At 38.4% G+C, this 14,126-nt stretch overlaps 1 pseudogene; it reads left to right on the forward strand.

The window, feature by feature from the left end:
* Positions 1-8,396: 8,396 nt before the first annotated feature.
* LOC114617414 lies at positions 8,397-12,784 on the forward strand (annotated as a pseudogene).
* Positions 12,785-14,126: the final 1,342 nt, after the last annotated feature.

Here is a 14,126-nt window from a genome sequence, read left to right on the forward strand (position 1 = left end):
ATAAGGGGAAACAATGGTGGACTTGCAGATTGAGCTGATTCTGGAAATGTTTACATGACCTCATGTTAACAGAGAAAAAGTGAAATACAAATTACTGACTTGGGAATTTAACAAGGCCTTTTAAAAACCTATCACATTAGCATCTTAGAAAAGACAGAGAAATTAAGACTTTATTGTTCATTGGAGAAAAGAGCTGACGTAAATTCTGGCTCCTCTGGGAGCTAGCTAAATAGAACTAAAGCGGAAATCCTCTATATGTGGAGATAACAGCTTTCTGTCCTCTGGACCTAGGAAAGTGGGAAATTAATGTACCCTAAGCAGGGTGCTTTTATCAGATACAACAAGCACGTATAAAACTTATAGTACCCATTGTCTTCTTAAGGGACTCCTTTACTGTCTACTTCTACTCAGTCATATAATCCTTATTTTTTTCTTTTCTTCTTAATTAAACATTAAGTCTGAACACTTTAAATACAAATGAGCGCACCAGCATTGGTATTCCCAACTAGCTTGCATTAAACATTATATGCTAATTCACTATTGTCAATGTTAAAACTCAAATGTTTTCTACCTTCAGTGGAAATTGAATAAACTGAGACTTAGGCACTATGTTTAGAGTTTTACTACAGCAGTCTTGACTTTGTTCTGTATTTAATAGGTCTTTCTTAGACATACAGTAAATAATAACCACCTATGAATATAAACCACTACATATTTCCTAAAACATCATCTAGTCTCAATAGGTATTGATCATGCAGATAACAGCAATAAGTAATGGTACAGAGAAAAAATGGTTTTTTTAAAGTAAAGCAGAGCTTACCTAGAAGGAGGACTTTGCTGTCCATTCACAGTCATCCTTATTTTCCTTGCCATGACATTTTTAGTTCTGTCACAAGTGATGCTACAGATGGCTACGCTGTCACATAGTCAACCCCAAAACTTCTACAGGGGAACTTACACAGCTGATTAATATCTTCAGTGAAGTAGCTGGATACAAAGTTAATTCAAAAACATAAGTAGCCCTCCTATATACAAACAATAAATAGGATGTAAAAGAAATTAGGGAAACAACACCCTTCACAATAGCCACAAAAATATAAAATACCTCGGTGTAACTCTAACCAAGAAAGTAAAAGACTTGCATGACAAAAACTTCAAGTCTCTGAAGAAAGAAATTGAGGAAGATATCAAAAGATGGAAAGATCTCCCATGCTCTTGAATCTGTAAGATTAACATAATGAAAATGGCCATCTTACCAAAAGCAATCTACAGATTCAATGCAAGCCCCGTTGAAATTCCAGCAATTTACAGCCCTTGAAAGAGCAATTCTCAACTTCATATGGAAAAACAAAAAACCTAGGATAGCTAGTACAGTCCTAAACAATAAAAGAACTTCACAGAGAATCACATCCCTGATCTCAAGCTATACTACAGAGCAATAGTAATAATATTGTATGATGTTGGCATAGAAACAGACAGGTTGATCTATGGTCTCAAACCAAATACCCAGAAATAAACCCCCACACAACTATTGACATTTGATTTTTAATAAAGAAGGCAAAGCCAAACAATGGGAAAAAAAGAAAGCATCTTCAACCAATGGTGCTAGTCTAAGTAGATGTCTGCATATAGAAGAATGTAAATAGACCCATATTTATCACCCTGCACAAAACTCAAGTCCAAGTAGATCAAAGACCTCAACTAAAAATGGATATATTAAATATAATAGAAGAAGAAGTGGGAAATAGCCTTGAATGAATTGGTACAGGAGACAATTACCTAAACAGAACTCCAATGGCTCAAGCTCTAAAATCAACAATTGATAAATAGAACCTCATGAAACTGAAAAGCTTCTAAAAGGCAAAGGACATTGTCAATAGGACAAAACAGCAGCCTACAGATTGGGAAAAGATCTTCACTAACCCTACATCTGACAGAGAGCTAATATCCAAAATATATAAAGAACTTAAGAAATTAGACAACTATCAAAATAATCCAATTGAAAAATAAAATACAGAGCTAAAGAAAGAATTGTTTAAATTGGAAAAATGTATTCCTGGCAAATGGACTCAAGAAGCAAGCAAGTGGGCCATTTTAAGATCTGACAAAATAGGCTTCAAATCAAAACTAATCAGGAGATATAAGGCAAGACAACACATATTCATCAAAGGAAAAATCCACGAAGAGGATATTCAGTCCTATATGTGAAATAGAAGCACTAATTAAGTCTCCCAATCAAAACAAGACTAGGTCCAGATGGATTCAGCATGACATTCTACCAGACCTTCAAAGAGTTAATGCTAATACTCCTCACATTCTTCAAAATAGCAATTTAAGGAGCATTGCCTAGTTGTTTTTAAGAGATGACAATTACCCTGATGCCTAAAGCAAACAAAGATCCAACAAAGACAGAAATTACAGACTAATTTCCCTTGTGACCATAGATACAAAAATTCTCTCAATAAAACACTTGCAAATCTAATCTTTGGCTGTGTGTCTCTGCATCTGGATGAAGCCTTTCGGAGGACAATTATGCTAAGCTTCTCTCTCCAAGCTCATTAATAGCATCAAAGGTTGGCTCTCTCCCATAGGATGGGTCTTAACATGGGCCAGTCACTGGCTAGCCATTCATTCAATCTCTGTTCCATTTTTATTTCTGCACATCTGGTAGGCAGGATAAATTTTAGGTTGAAGGTTTTCTGGGTGGTTGGTGTCCCCCTTCCTCCACCAGAAGTCCCGCCTGGCTACAGGAGGTAGCCACATCAGCAGCATATCCTCTACTACTATGAGTCTTAGCTAGGGTCACCCCCACAGACTCCCAAGAGTCTCCTCTATCCCAGCCAAAAATGCACACTGGTTAAAAAAATTTTTTTTCAACAAATGGTGATAGACAGACTGGATGGCTACACATAGAATATAAATAGACCCATATTCATCACCCTGTGCAAAACTCAAATCCAAATGGATTAAAGACTTCAACATAAAACCAAATACCCTGAATCTAATAGAGAAGAAAGTGGAAATAGGCTTGAACTCATTGGCACAGAAAAATATTTTCTGAATAAAACACCATTAACACAGGCACTAAAATCAACAATAAATATGACCTCAGAAAACTTAAAGTTTCCATAGGGCAAGAGATACTGTCATTCAGACAAATCAGAGACTATAAAATAGGAAAACAATCTTTACCAATTACATATTGATAGAGGGTTAGAATCTAAAATATATAAAGGACTACAAAAACTGAACATCAAGGAAAAAATAACACAAGTTTAACATGAGATACATAGTTAAACAATGAGTTGCCAAAAGATGAAACACAAATGCTTGAGAAAGATGTAAAGAAATGTTCGACATGATTAATCATCAGGGAAATGCAAATCAAAACTACTTTCAGATTTTATCTTACACCACTCAAAATGGCCAAGATCAATAAAATAAATGAAAATTCATGCTTTGCTAGTAGGAGTACAAAGTTGTAAGCCATTTGGAGATCACTGTGTTTCCTCGGAAAGCTGAGAATAGATCTACCTCAAGATACAGCTATACCATTTATGAGCATGTACCCAGAGGACTCTAATCCTACTTCATAGATAAATATTCAGCCATGCTACTCTATTCACAATAGCTAGGAAATGGAAACAACCAAAAAGTACTTCAACTGACGGATGAATAATGAAAATGTGATACATATAAACAATAGAATATTCTCCAATTGTAAAGAAAAATGAAATTATAAGCTTTGCAGGTAAGTGGATGGAACTAGGAAAGAACATATTGATTAAGGTAATCCTGACCCAGAAAGATATACATCACATGTTCTCTCTCATTGAATGTTCCTAGCTCCAAGTCTTCAGATATAAGTACATCGTCCTTAATTACTACAAGAAAAAGTAATATGCTACCATTGCCAGGTGGTTTGGAAGCAATAGAGAGGGAACAGCAGGATGTGAGCAATCTGATAGAAGAAATAGGAAAGGGGTGAGGAGGTAAGTAAATACAGAAGAAAGAAGAAGGAAGGTAAAATAATACTAAGAATGTTTGAAAACCCATAAGAAACCATATTATTAACAATTTATCCCCTAAAACTATAATACACATAATTTTGTGTACAAATATACATACATAGATTTAGTGAACTTTTCTTGCTGGGGCTGATGATGCTTCCCTAAGAGCCAAAGAGCACCTAAGAGAAATCCCAAGAGCAGAATATGAGAAGTCTTCTCTTGACTTGTTGGTCAAAGCTTTCCAAGAGACTCCCAAAATATACAGGCTCTTGCTAGTGTCATTTTTTGCCTCCTGAAATAGAAGATTATACCATATTGATAATGACATCATTGTTGTTTAGCAGTTTCCACTGATACTGAAACATTCCATCCTTCAGGAAAGCTCAGTAAGCAAAAATACTACTCTAAGTAGTTTCAGGGAGATCCTGAACCAACTCACTAGGCCCCTCCCTGACAAGGTAAACAATAAAGACTTCTGAGTTACTCTCAGACAAGCCAAGCAGCAAAGGTAACTCTGAGACCACACTAGCTGCCTGGAAGAAGCACAAACCAGCTAAAGGACCTGGAAGAGATTTAGACCAACTGAGTCACTTGGAAGGGATACTCTCTAACTAACTCTTTTTGAGGTGATTGTAGGCTATGTAGTGTATTCTAGATTCCCAGATTTTTGGGCTATCACTCATGTTGAAGTAAGCTTTGGCGATGCAGCTGTCTTTGAGTCATTTCTGGCCTGGAAAGTAGCCCCTCATCCATAATTCTGTATGTAACTCAAACTCATTGGTTCACCAAGTTGAACTTTGGCAGTATCTGTATTTTGGTTTGTTATAGACTCTCTACCTATGGTTAGTAGATGTGTGTGTAACATCTTCCCCAGGAAATGTTTTCTCATACAAGAAGCAACCATTTACTTCAGAAACAGAGCCCAAAAACCCCTGAGCTGTAACTGACTTGAGTATCCACTCCTCAAGACAAGGTTTCATGAAGGTACCATATAAGCTTCCAAGGGAGGCAACCAACAGTCTTACCCAGCTATGACACCTATGAATCATAACAACCAACATGACATGATAACCCTAAATTTTAGTGCACTTACTTGGGAGCAACCAATAGCTCTCTAATTGGACTTAAGACACTAAACAAGAGGCAAACCATACCTAGTACTGAAAACCTAGTCAACTATTCAGTGCTAGTTAAGTCATAATTATCAGAGGAGAATCTACAACTACTAATTTACCAAGCAAGCATAATCTCTAACAACAATATAAACATCCTTATACCCACAGATAAGTGTAGTTCTCCCCCCTCATAAGGAAAATCTGTTTGCAAGAGCTAAAGATCATCATAGAAAACCAAATCCAATCAAAATAAGGGTGTGGAGTGCAGTCTCAATAGATAAATCTACAAAATAGTCCAATACCTAAGGATCAAGGAACATTGTGGAAGAGGGGCCAGAAAGATTGTAAGAGCCAGAGGATCAAGGAGTTTCTTGTGAGATTATGTCAGAATATATTCCCATAAGTCTCATCAACGTGACTGTCCAAATGTGAGTTGAATAAGGATGACACCAGTGGACATTTCAAAATGGACAGGAAAGGCCCAAGAGGTTTCAATCTTACAAAGAACTATAGTCAATCTAGGATAACTGGGAGTTGGAGAGATGGTTTTTCCTTGGGAAAGAGCACACCAGTCAGTTGTCCAGTGATAAGTAGTCAACCCTGAAAATATGCATACAAGTAATATTACATGGACTGAGCAGGTTATATTTAGGAATATTTATATGTGACCTTTTCTTTTCCTGAAGTGCTGAGGATTGAACCCATGGCCTCACATGTTAAATAAGTACCTTACCACTGAACCATGTCCCAAGTATAGTTCATAAATATTTTTATATTAATATAATTACATTTCTCCCTTTCCTTTCATCCCTGCAAGTCCTCTCATGTACTAACTCTTTGCTCGTGTTCTAATTTATAACTTATAGCTTCTTTTCATTTAATTGTAATTACCTACACACACACACACCCATACACACACACATAATGTTTTCAGTAATGAACATAGGATACCCAGTTGGTGTGCTCCTTTCTGTGGAAAACTGTATTCCTTCATTGCCTATAGTTCTTTGTCTAAGAGTGTGTTCTCCTGAGATTCCCTAGCTTCCATGTTAGCATGCTTACTGGTGTCATTCTTGTTCAGTTCATGTTTAGGCAGCCATGTTGGTGAGAATTCCTATGTGTGGCTTCTGACATTTCTAGGAGACACTATTTCACAGCAAACTTCTTGTGCCTCTGGCTCTTACAATCTTTTGACCCGTTCTTTTGCAATGATGAACAAAATGCAGATCTATGGAACCAAGTCACAATTACATCTACAACATGACTTCTATAGCTTAGAGATGCTTCTTTTTGAAGTGCATGGTGATTAATGCAAAGTTTCACAACTGGTTAAAATGCAGAAAATAAGATATTGTGGAATTCTCAGTTCTAAATGAACCATTTATATGATTTCCTCTCCCCCTCAGTCAGCAGTTCTCAACATGTGGATTGTAACCCCTTGGGGGTAGAAAGACCCTTTCACAGGGGTTACATATTAGACATCTTGCATATTAGATATTCACATTATGATTCATAACATGAAAGAACTAGCAACAAAAATAATGTTATGGTTGGGGGTACCTACAACATGAAAAACTGTATTAAATGGTTACATCATTAGGAAAGTTGAAAGCCACTGCCCTAAATAATTTTTTGTTTGTTTGTTTGTTTGTTTTTCGAGACCGGGTTTCAATGTGTAGCTCTGGCTGTCCTGGAACTCACTCTGTAGACCAGGCTGGCCTCGAACTCAGAAATCTGCCTGCCTCTGCCTCCCAAGTGCTGGGATTAAAGGCGTGTGCCACCACTGCCTGGCTAAATGATATTTTTTAATTGAGTGGATGACTTGAGTTTCAGTTGTTCCTTTATAAAAAAACATTTCTCTAAAGCAATTAGAGAATTTGGGCTGTGCTTAGCGGTAAGGAGCCTGCCTTCCTTCAGTTGATAAGCCTTAGCTTTTTGCTATAGCTCTTCCCTTTAATGCCCAGCACAGTCTACAGGGTCATCTATCTGCCTCCTGAGCTTCTGTGCTTCTCCTACAGCTTCTGCCTCTATACACAGCTCTTTTTTCTCCTTGTGACACTAGGCAGTTTGTGTGACATGTAATCCTCCCACTAGGAACTAAATTAAGACATCAAAATCTTGTCACATCAGACACCTGATAATCACTGGTTGTTTGCCAGCAATGTTCATTTGGGACAATTTCAAAATTCTGATACTGAAAGAAAGTTGCTAGTTTCCATTAGCAGTCAGAGCCATTCAGGACTTGCTAAACATAGAAAGAAAAAGCACGTGGTTGATTAGACTTGGTGTACTGTTTTATGGATAGCTGATGCTTCTCCCTTCAGTGTTCTGCTGAATCTCAGATTAACAGAAGACCCAGAAGGGCAAGGGAGGCAAAAAGTAAAAGCCTGGAAGTCCCTATGAATACCTCTCTCTTACTTTCTCATTGGCCTTTTTTGTGATATTGAAATTACTGTATTTCCTTCAGTTTGTTTATTCTGCCTCCTCTGGCTTGAGGATAAAATCTTTGAGTACAATAGGCTTGTCTATCTCACCTCCTGGCCAGGAGCAATGTGTAGCATTCAGCTGATAATGACTGAGAGGATGCTGGGAGAGCTGGATGATAAACTGAGTAACTTTGATATCTATCAGATGGCATGGTGGTAGGGGTGAGTCATTTTGTTCTATGGGCTTTTATCTACTCCTTTTGATTGGGGAGAGTACACAGGTTCACAAGTGTGTGTGGTTTGCACATCTGTGTGTAGGTGCATATACATATGTATGCACATTCATGTGGTGTGAGAGGGAAAAGATATCAATCATGGTTTATTAAGTCTCTTACTTGGCCCAGGCCTCATCAATTAAGCTAGGCCGGACAGCCAGGGAGCTCAGGGACATCCCTGTTTCCACTTCCCCCAGCATTGGCAATTATACACTCACCCCACAATCCTTAGCTTTTCCAAAGGATGCCAGGGCTGATCCTCACACAAGTACTTTGCAGACTGGGCTGCCTCCACAGTCCTTACTTCTTCCACTTTTTAAGGAGAAATGTAGGATCATGTGGCACAAATTGTTGATTGTTCAAAAAAAAAAAAAAAGAGTGCTTTCTCCTTCTGTGGAGAGCACAAAGTTGCCTTGGGTGTCTATGCACCCAAGTTTTTAGTCATGGTATGTGGTTCATGAACATGCATTCTGTGCTGTTGCCATCAAAACCAGAGATACGCATTTTCCATTTTCTCTCTACTCCTTTTCTACCAACTGAGCCATGTAGGTAATTAGAACACTCATCAGGATGCAGGAGCTCACTGGAGTGCTTAACTGGTGGCATAAAGCAAGTCTAATCTTCACCCTGAAAGGAAAGGTGAGGATTGCATTCCGGGGTCTCTTTGTTGAAGCAATTAAACTTCCACCTAATGGAAATACATCACCTCTAATGATCCTCCCAGCTCAGAAGGACTAGGTAGAAGCCTTGAATTCGTATGTAATCACTTCATTAGAGAACCTGTACTTTTAGGGACTGTCATATTAAATGGATGCACTTAACCTTTAATCTTCTCTGAAATTTTTTTCTCTGTGTATGTGGATGTGTGTTTCCTGGAGATAAAATTAAGTTTGCACTTTTGAAACAACCACTTATACCAGCAGATGGAATGAGAGCAGTGTGCTTAGCTTCTTTATTAATCACAAGAAAGCCCAGAAGCAATCATCCTATAAATCATTGTCATTTCTGCAAGCTCTGCCGTAGTCCAGAGAGTGTTAAGAGTGGCCAGGCCTCCACAAGCAATGCATTATACCCGAGATGGTAGATGAGATTTTCAGTCAGGCGCAGACCCTTTATGTTTAATAACTACATGTTATTTCATGTACTTAATGTATTCCCAACATGATCTCATACATTCAAAACTAGACTTGAATTTACTATCTAGCTAAAGATGTCCTTGAACTTCTTTTTTTTTTTCTCATTGTTTTATTGGTTATTTTATTTATTTACATTTCAAGTGTTATCTCCCTTTCGGTTTCCCCTCTGCAAACCCCCTATCCCGTCTCCCCCCCCCCCCCGCTTCTATGAGGGTGCTTCCCCACCTGCTCCTGCTACATATGCAGCTAGAGCCATGGATCCCTCCATGGGTACTCTTTGGGTGGTCGTTTAGTCGCTGGGAGCTCTGGGAGGGTCTGGTTGCTTGATATTGTTGTTCTTCCTGTGGGGTTGGAAACCCCTTCACCTCCTTCAGTCTTTCTCCTAACTCCTCCATTGGGGTCTCCATGCTTAGTCTGATGGTTGGATGCAAACATCTGCATCTGTGTTGGTCAGGTTCTGGCAGAGCCTCTCAGGAGACACCTATACAAGCTCCTGTTAGCAAGCACTTCGTGGCATCAGCAATAGTGTCTGGGTTTGGTGTCTGCAGATGGGATGGATCTCAAGGTGGGGCAGTGTCTGGATGGACTTTCCTTCCATCTCTGTTCCATTCTTTGTCCCTGCATTTCCTTTAGACAGGAAAAATTCTAGGTTAATATTTTTGAAATGAGTGGGTGGCCCCATCAATAGCTCAACCAGGGACTGTGCCTAACCTCTGGATATGGTTTCTACAGGTTCTCTCAACCCCTTTGTTGGGTATTTCAGCTAATGTCATCCCCATTGGGAGCCTCTTGCTTTACTGGCATCTGGGACTATCTAGTAGCTAACCCCAGTTCCTCATCCTCCGCTGCACACACACATCTCCGTTCAATTTCTTGACCCTCTCCATCTCCTCCCATACCTGATACTGTCCCTCCCCTTATCCCTACCTCCTCCCTCCCAGATCCTTCTCTCCCTCTACATCTCAAGATTATTTTGTTCCTCCTTCTAAGTAGGACTGAAGTATCTACACTTTGGTCTTCCTTCTTCTTGAGCTTCATATGGTCAGTGAGTTGAATTGTGGGTGTTCCAAGCTTTTTGCCTAATGTCCACTTATCAGTGAGCACATAGCATGTGTGTTCTTTTGTGACTGGGTTACCTCACTCAGGATGTTATTTTCTAGTTCCTTCCACTTGCCTAAGAATTTCATGAAATCATTGCTTTAAATAGCTAAGTAGTACTCCATTGTGTAAATGTACCACATTTTCTGTCCCCAGAACTAGCAGCTGTAGGCACTTTTACTATTTTCAAAATACTTTTTCAGGGTGAAACAGGGATAATTGAATACATGTTACACGAAAGCAAAGAAGAGGACAATCAGCCAGAAGGATACAGCAGCCAGGAGGAGGCAGTGGGAAAGTGGGATGAATGAGAACACGGTATAATGACACATATGTATGAAAATGTCATAAGCAAGTCCATTACACTGAATTCTGACCTAAAAAGTATTCTTCTTTATGGTCATTATCTCTTCTGATATCACAATGGAATGTACTAAAATATCATATCATGGAAGGCAACATGGCTCAATGGATAAAAGGCAAGCCTGGCGTCCTGAGTTTGATCCCTGGAACCCATATGATAGAAAAACTTTTGCAAGTTTTCCTCTGACCTCGATATACACATTGTGGCAAGTGTACCACTTCCCTCTGCACAATCAGTCAATCAATAAATGTAATTTTTAAATGTAAGGGCACATTTTAAAATAAAATGGTGTGTTAAAGCAAGTCAAAATATAGTCGTTTAATTTGTAAATGTTAAGTGTTGTTGCTCAACTCAGCACAGCCCTAGTAAAGACACTGTTGGGATTTATTAATCTCGGATCTGGGCTCAGAATCCAGGTTGGTTATTCATAAGCTTTTGGCTGCCCATTACAGACTTACTGAGCAGATAAAGCAGAACAGGCATAGGACCAGGTGCTTGGGATATTTTGATGAGCAGAACAGTAAAGTTGTTCACTTCTTCACGACAAACTGCTAAGGTTCCTATGATTGTGTCTTCCTAAAACTCAACTGTCTAGTCTAACCTCTAATAACAAAGTACTAGGGTAAGGCAAGTTAGTTAAGCCGTAAGGAATCTGTCCTTGTGAATGGAATCAGTGCCTTGTAAAAGAGAATCCCTTCTCCTATGTGATCATTTCTGTTTTACATAAACCACAAAGTGATTCTGGCTGGCCACCAAGTCTGATAGTACCTTGAACTTGGGCTTCTCGACATCCAAAACTATAAGAAATAAATTTCTATGGCTTATTACTAGCCATGGTAAAGGTACCATGACAGATATACAGTAAACATAAGTATGTCCAAGATTAAGTCCAAAAAGTTGTATTTCTGACAAGTTCTCAAGCAATGCTGTGGTACACCATGTGTGACATACCTTAGTCACCAACAGTACTATAATTTTGTTCCACATTACAGTGTCTAGTGATACCTTTAAATGTACAAATGAGAGAGTTTCTTCACTGCTGGAATCATACAGAGCTTAAAAATCTGGAATCTTGGAGATTAGGGCTGTCTTGGTCACTCCACCTTTTCTTCTCATCCTTCCTCCATATCTTGAACTTTCTAGGCACAGGAAGAGCTGGGTTGCTCTCCTGCAGTAACTATCACTCTACCATTCCTTCACAGAGTTCCACAACAACTCATCTGTTCACCTACCTTCCACAACATACTTGGAGCTCTTTAAGAAAGCTTTATTAAATTTTTCTTATTTTAATCTCTTTAGCTTTGTTTATAATTTGGTAGTAAAGACTCCTGAGGTTTTCTTTTCTTGAAACAGCATCTTGTTATATAGCTCATAATTACCTTGAACTTTTAGTGTACCCAGTCCATTCTTGATTTATGATCCTCCTGACTCAGCTAAGGTTATTAGCCATATACCTCCATGCCCAGCTCCCTGGGAACTGTTTTTTTTAAAACTTGTAAAGGACACACTACTATTAGTTGTCGCTACCTCTATTTAGGTGGCAACCATCAGCAAAACCATAACATAATCTCCCACAAGCAAAAATAGTGAACCTCCCCTGTAATTTTTTAAATGTCCTTCAGACATCACAGAAATTAAAACTTTATCATTTTGCCATTATCATTACAAGTTTGAAAGTTGTTTTAGAATAAACAGGTGCTTTTTTAAAATTTTACTATAAACTGAATTACATGGAATATAACTTCCATGTAGGTGGAGGAAAAAATATATCTTGTTTGGCTGGGGAATTTACTAAGAAATTTTCATCATTTGGAAAAAGTATCCACACTCTGGATGTACTTGCATCTCTATTACATGAATATAATGTTGAACTGCCTTTGGAAATGGTCAGTACACAGAGACATGATAATGTGTCTAGACATAGAGGCCATGCTTATACATTTAACTGCTAAGTATATTTTTAAGCTCTCACTCCTGGGCCATCTTGACAGCTCATCTTGGTTGCAGATTGTCCCACACCTAAGACAAGAATTGGTGGCTGCAAAGAAGATGAAAAAGTCCCTAGGCTCCAGCTTAGTGGAGAAAAGTGGAAAGTACATGCTGAAATACAGACTCTGAATATGAACAGTCAAAGCAATGCAAAATTGGTTATACTCATGAACAACTGCCCACCTTTGAGGAAATCTGAAATAGAACACTATGCCATGTTGCCTAAAACTGGTGTCCATCATTGCAGTGGCAATAATATTGAATTGGGTACAGCATTCAGAAAATACTACAGAGTATGCACACTGGCTATCATTGACCCAGGTGATTCTCACACTATTAGAAGCATGCCAGTACAGACTGCTGAGAAGTAAACCAGGAAGGTTTTCCTTTAACAAAACTGTGCCAGAGCTTTAAAATGTATTTTTAAGTTACTTTGCTTTTAATTTTCCTGTATTTAGACATAGAAAAATGTATTGTATTTTCTTCACAATCTTCTTTATGTAAGGCTATTGATTGCTCTTCACAAACTAATAGTAAGGCCCTTTTACTGAAGACAACACTTACACAACTCACTGAACATGGAGAAATCAAGCTGGTGACTACCTAGAGCCTTTACCCCCACTGACTAGCCATGGTGCTGGAAGGGAAAGAAGTTGGTTTTCTCTCATTGGGTCTACAAACCACTATACAGGGCAAGCCCCATAAACCCATAGATGCAACAGATGGCAAAATAAAAGAAACTCACTGACATTTTTGGTGATTCTTTGTTTCATAAGGCTTTGTCGGGGCTTTTCGGTGTTTTTAGCCTTTAAGTTTTGTGTTTTTATTGGATTTCTATGTGTACAAATGTGTGTCTCCACATCTAAACATGTTTTTGTGCTTTTTCTTTGGCTCTTTTTGTTTTCTTTTGTTTATTGCTTCTTATTCTGGTTTGTTTTGTTTTATCTTATTTTATTGTTATTTTTAGTTGCCTATTCATTTTTTAATGAAAGAGAAAGAAGGTATGGATTTGGGTAGGAGAGGAAGTATAGAGGATCTGGGAGGAGTTGAAGGAGGTGAAAGTATATCAGAATATATTGGATAAAAAAACTATTTTCAATAAAAGAAGATAGAAAAAACTCTAAGCTACATTTTTAAATGTATTTTACAATAAACAATTTTTAAATGTTCTTTACGCAGTGGACATGGGCTAATACAGAGACTCACAACTAGTCCAAATACAGAGAAGTTGTGGAGTATTCAATCATAAATGAGACATCTGCATTATAGACTCTCCCGAAGAGTCTCAGGAGACACTGCAGAAGAGTAGAAAGATTGAAGAGACAGAAGTAGGATAGGACTGAGGCAAAACAAGGTCTTCAAGACATGGCGGGACTGTCACACTCATGAAATCATAACAGCAATGGTTGGCTGCACAAGACCTGCACAAGATCAAGCCAATCAATATTCCAGCATGGATGTGGGAGAGGCTTAGTAGAAGTTATTGACAGTTGATAGCTTCTGAGGGATGAGGTGTGACTTTCCCTTAGTGCTCCTTACAGTTTACCATTTTTTACACATAACAATAGCATAGAGTAGATGTCTAGTATATGTCGTTGAGTGCATTTATTTGTTTCTACTTTTCCTCAGGGGAGGGAGAGCCTATTTTTGAAAGAAGGATCTAATATATGAATACCTACCTACAGAGAAAGCCAATAGAGACCTACACAGGCA

The sequence above is a fragment of the Grammomys surdaster genome, unplaced genomic scaffold (assembly GCF_004785775.1).
Source record: "Grammomys surdaster isolate TR1022 unplaced genomic scaffold, NIH_TR_1.0 136, whole genome shotgun sequence".
In the NCBI taxonomy this organism is placed as follows: domain Eukaryota; kingdom Metazoa; phylum Chordata; class Mammalia; order Rodentia; family Muridae; genus Grammomys; species Grammomys surdaster.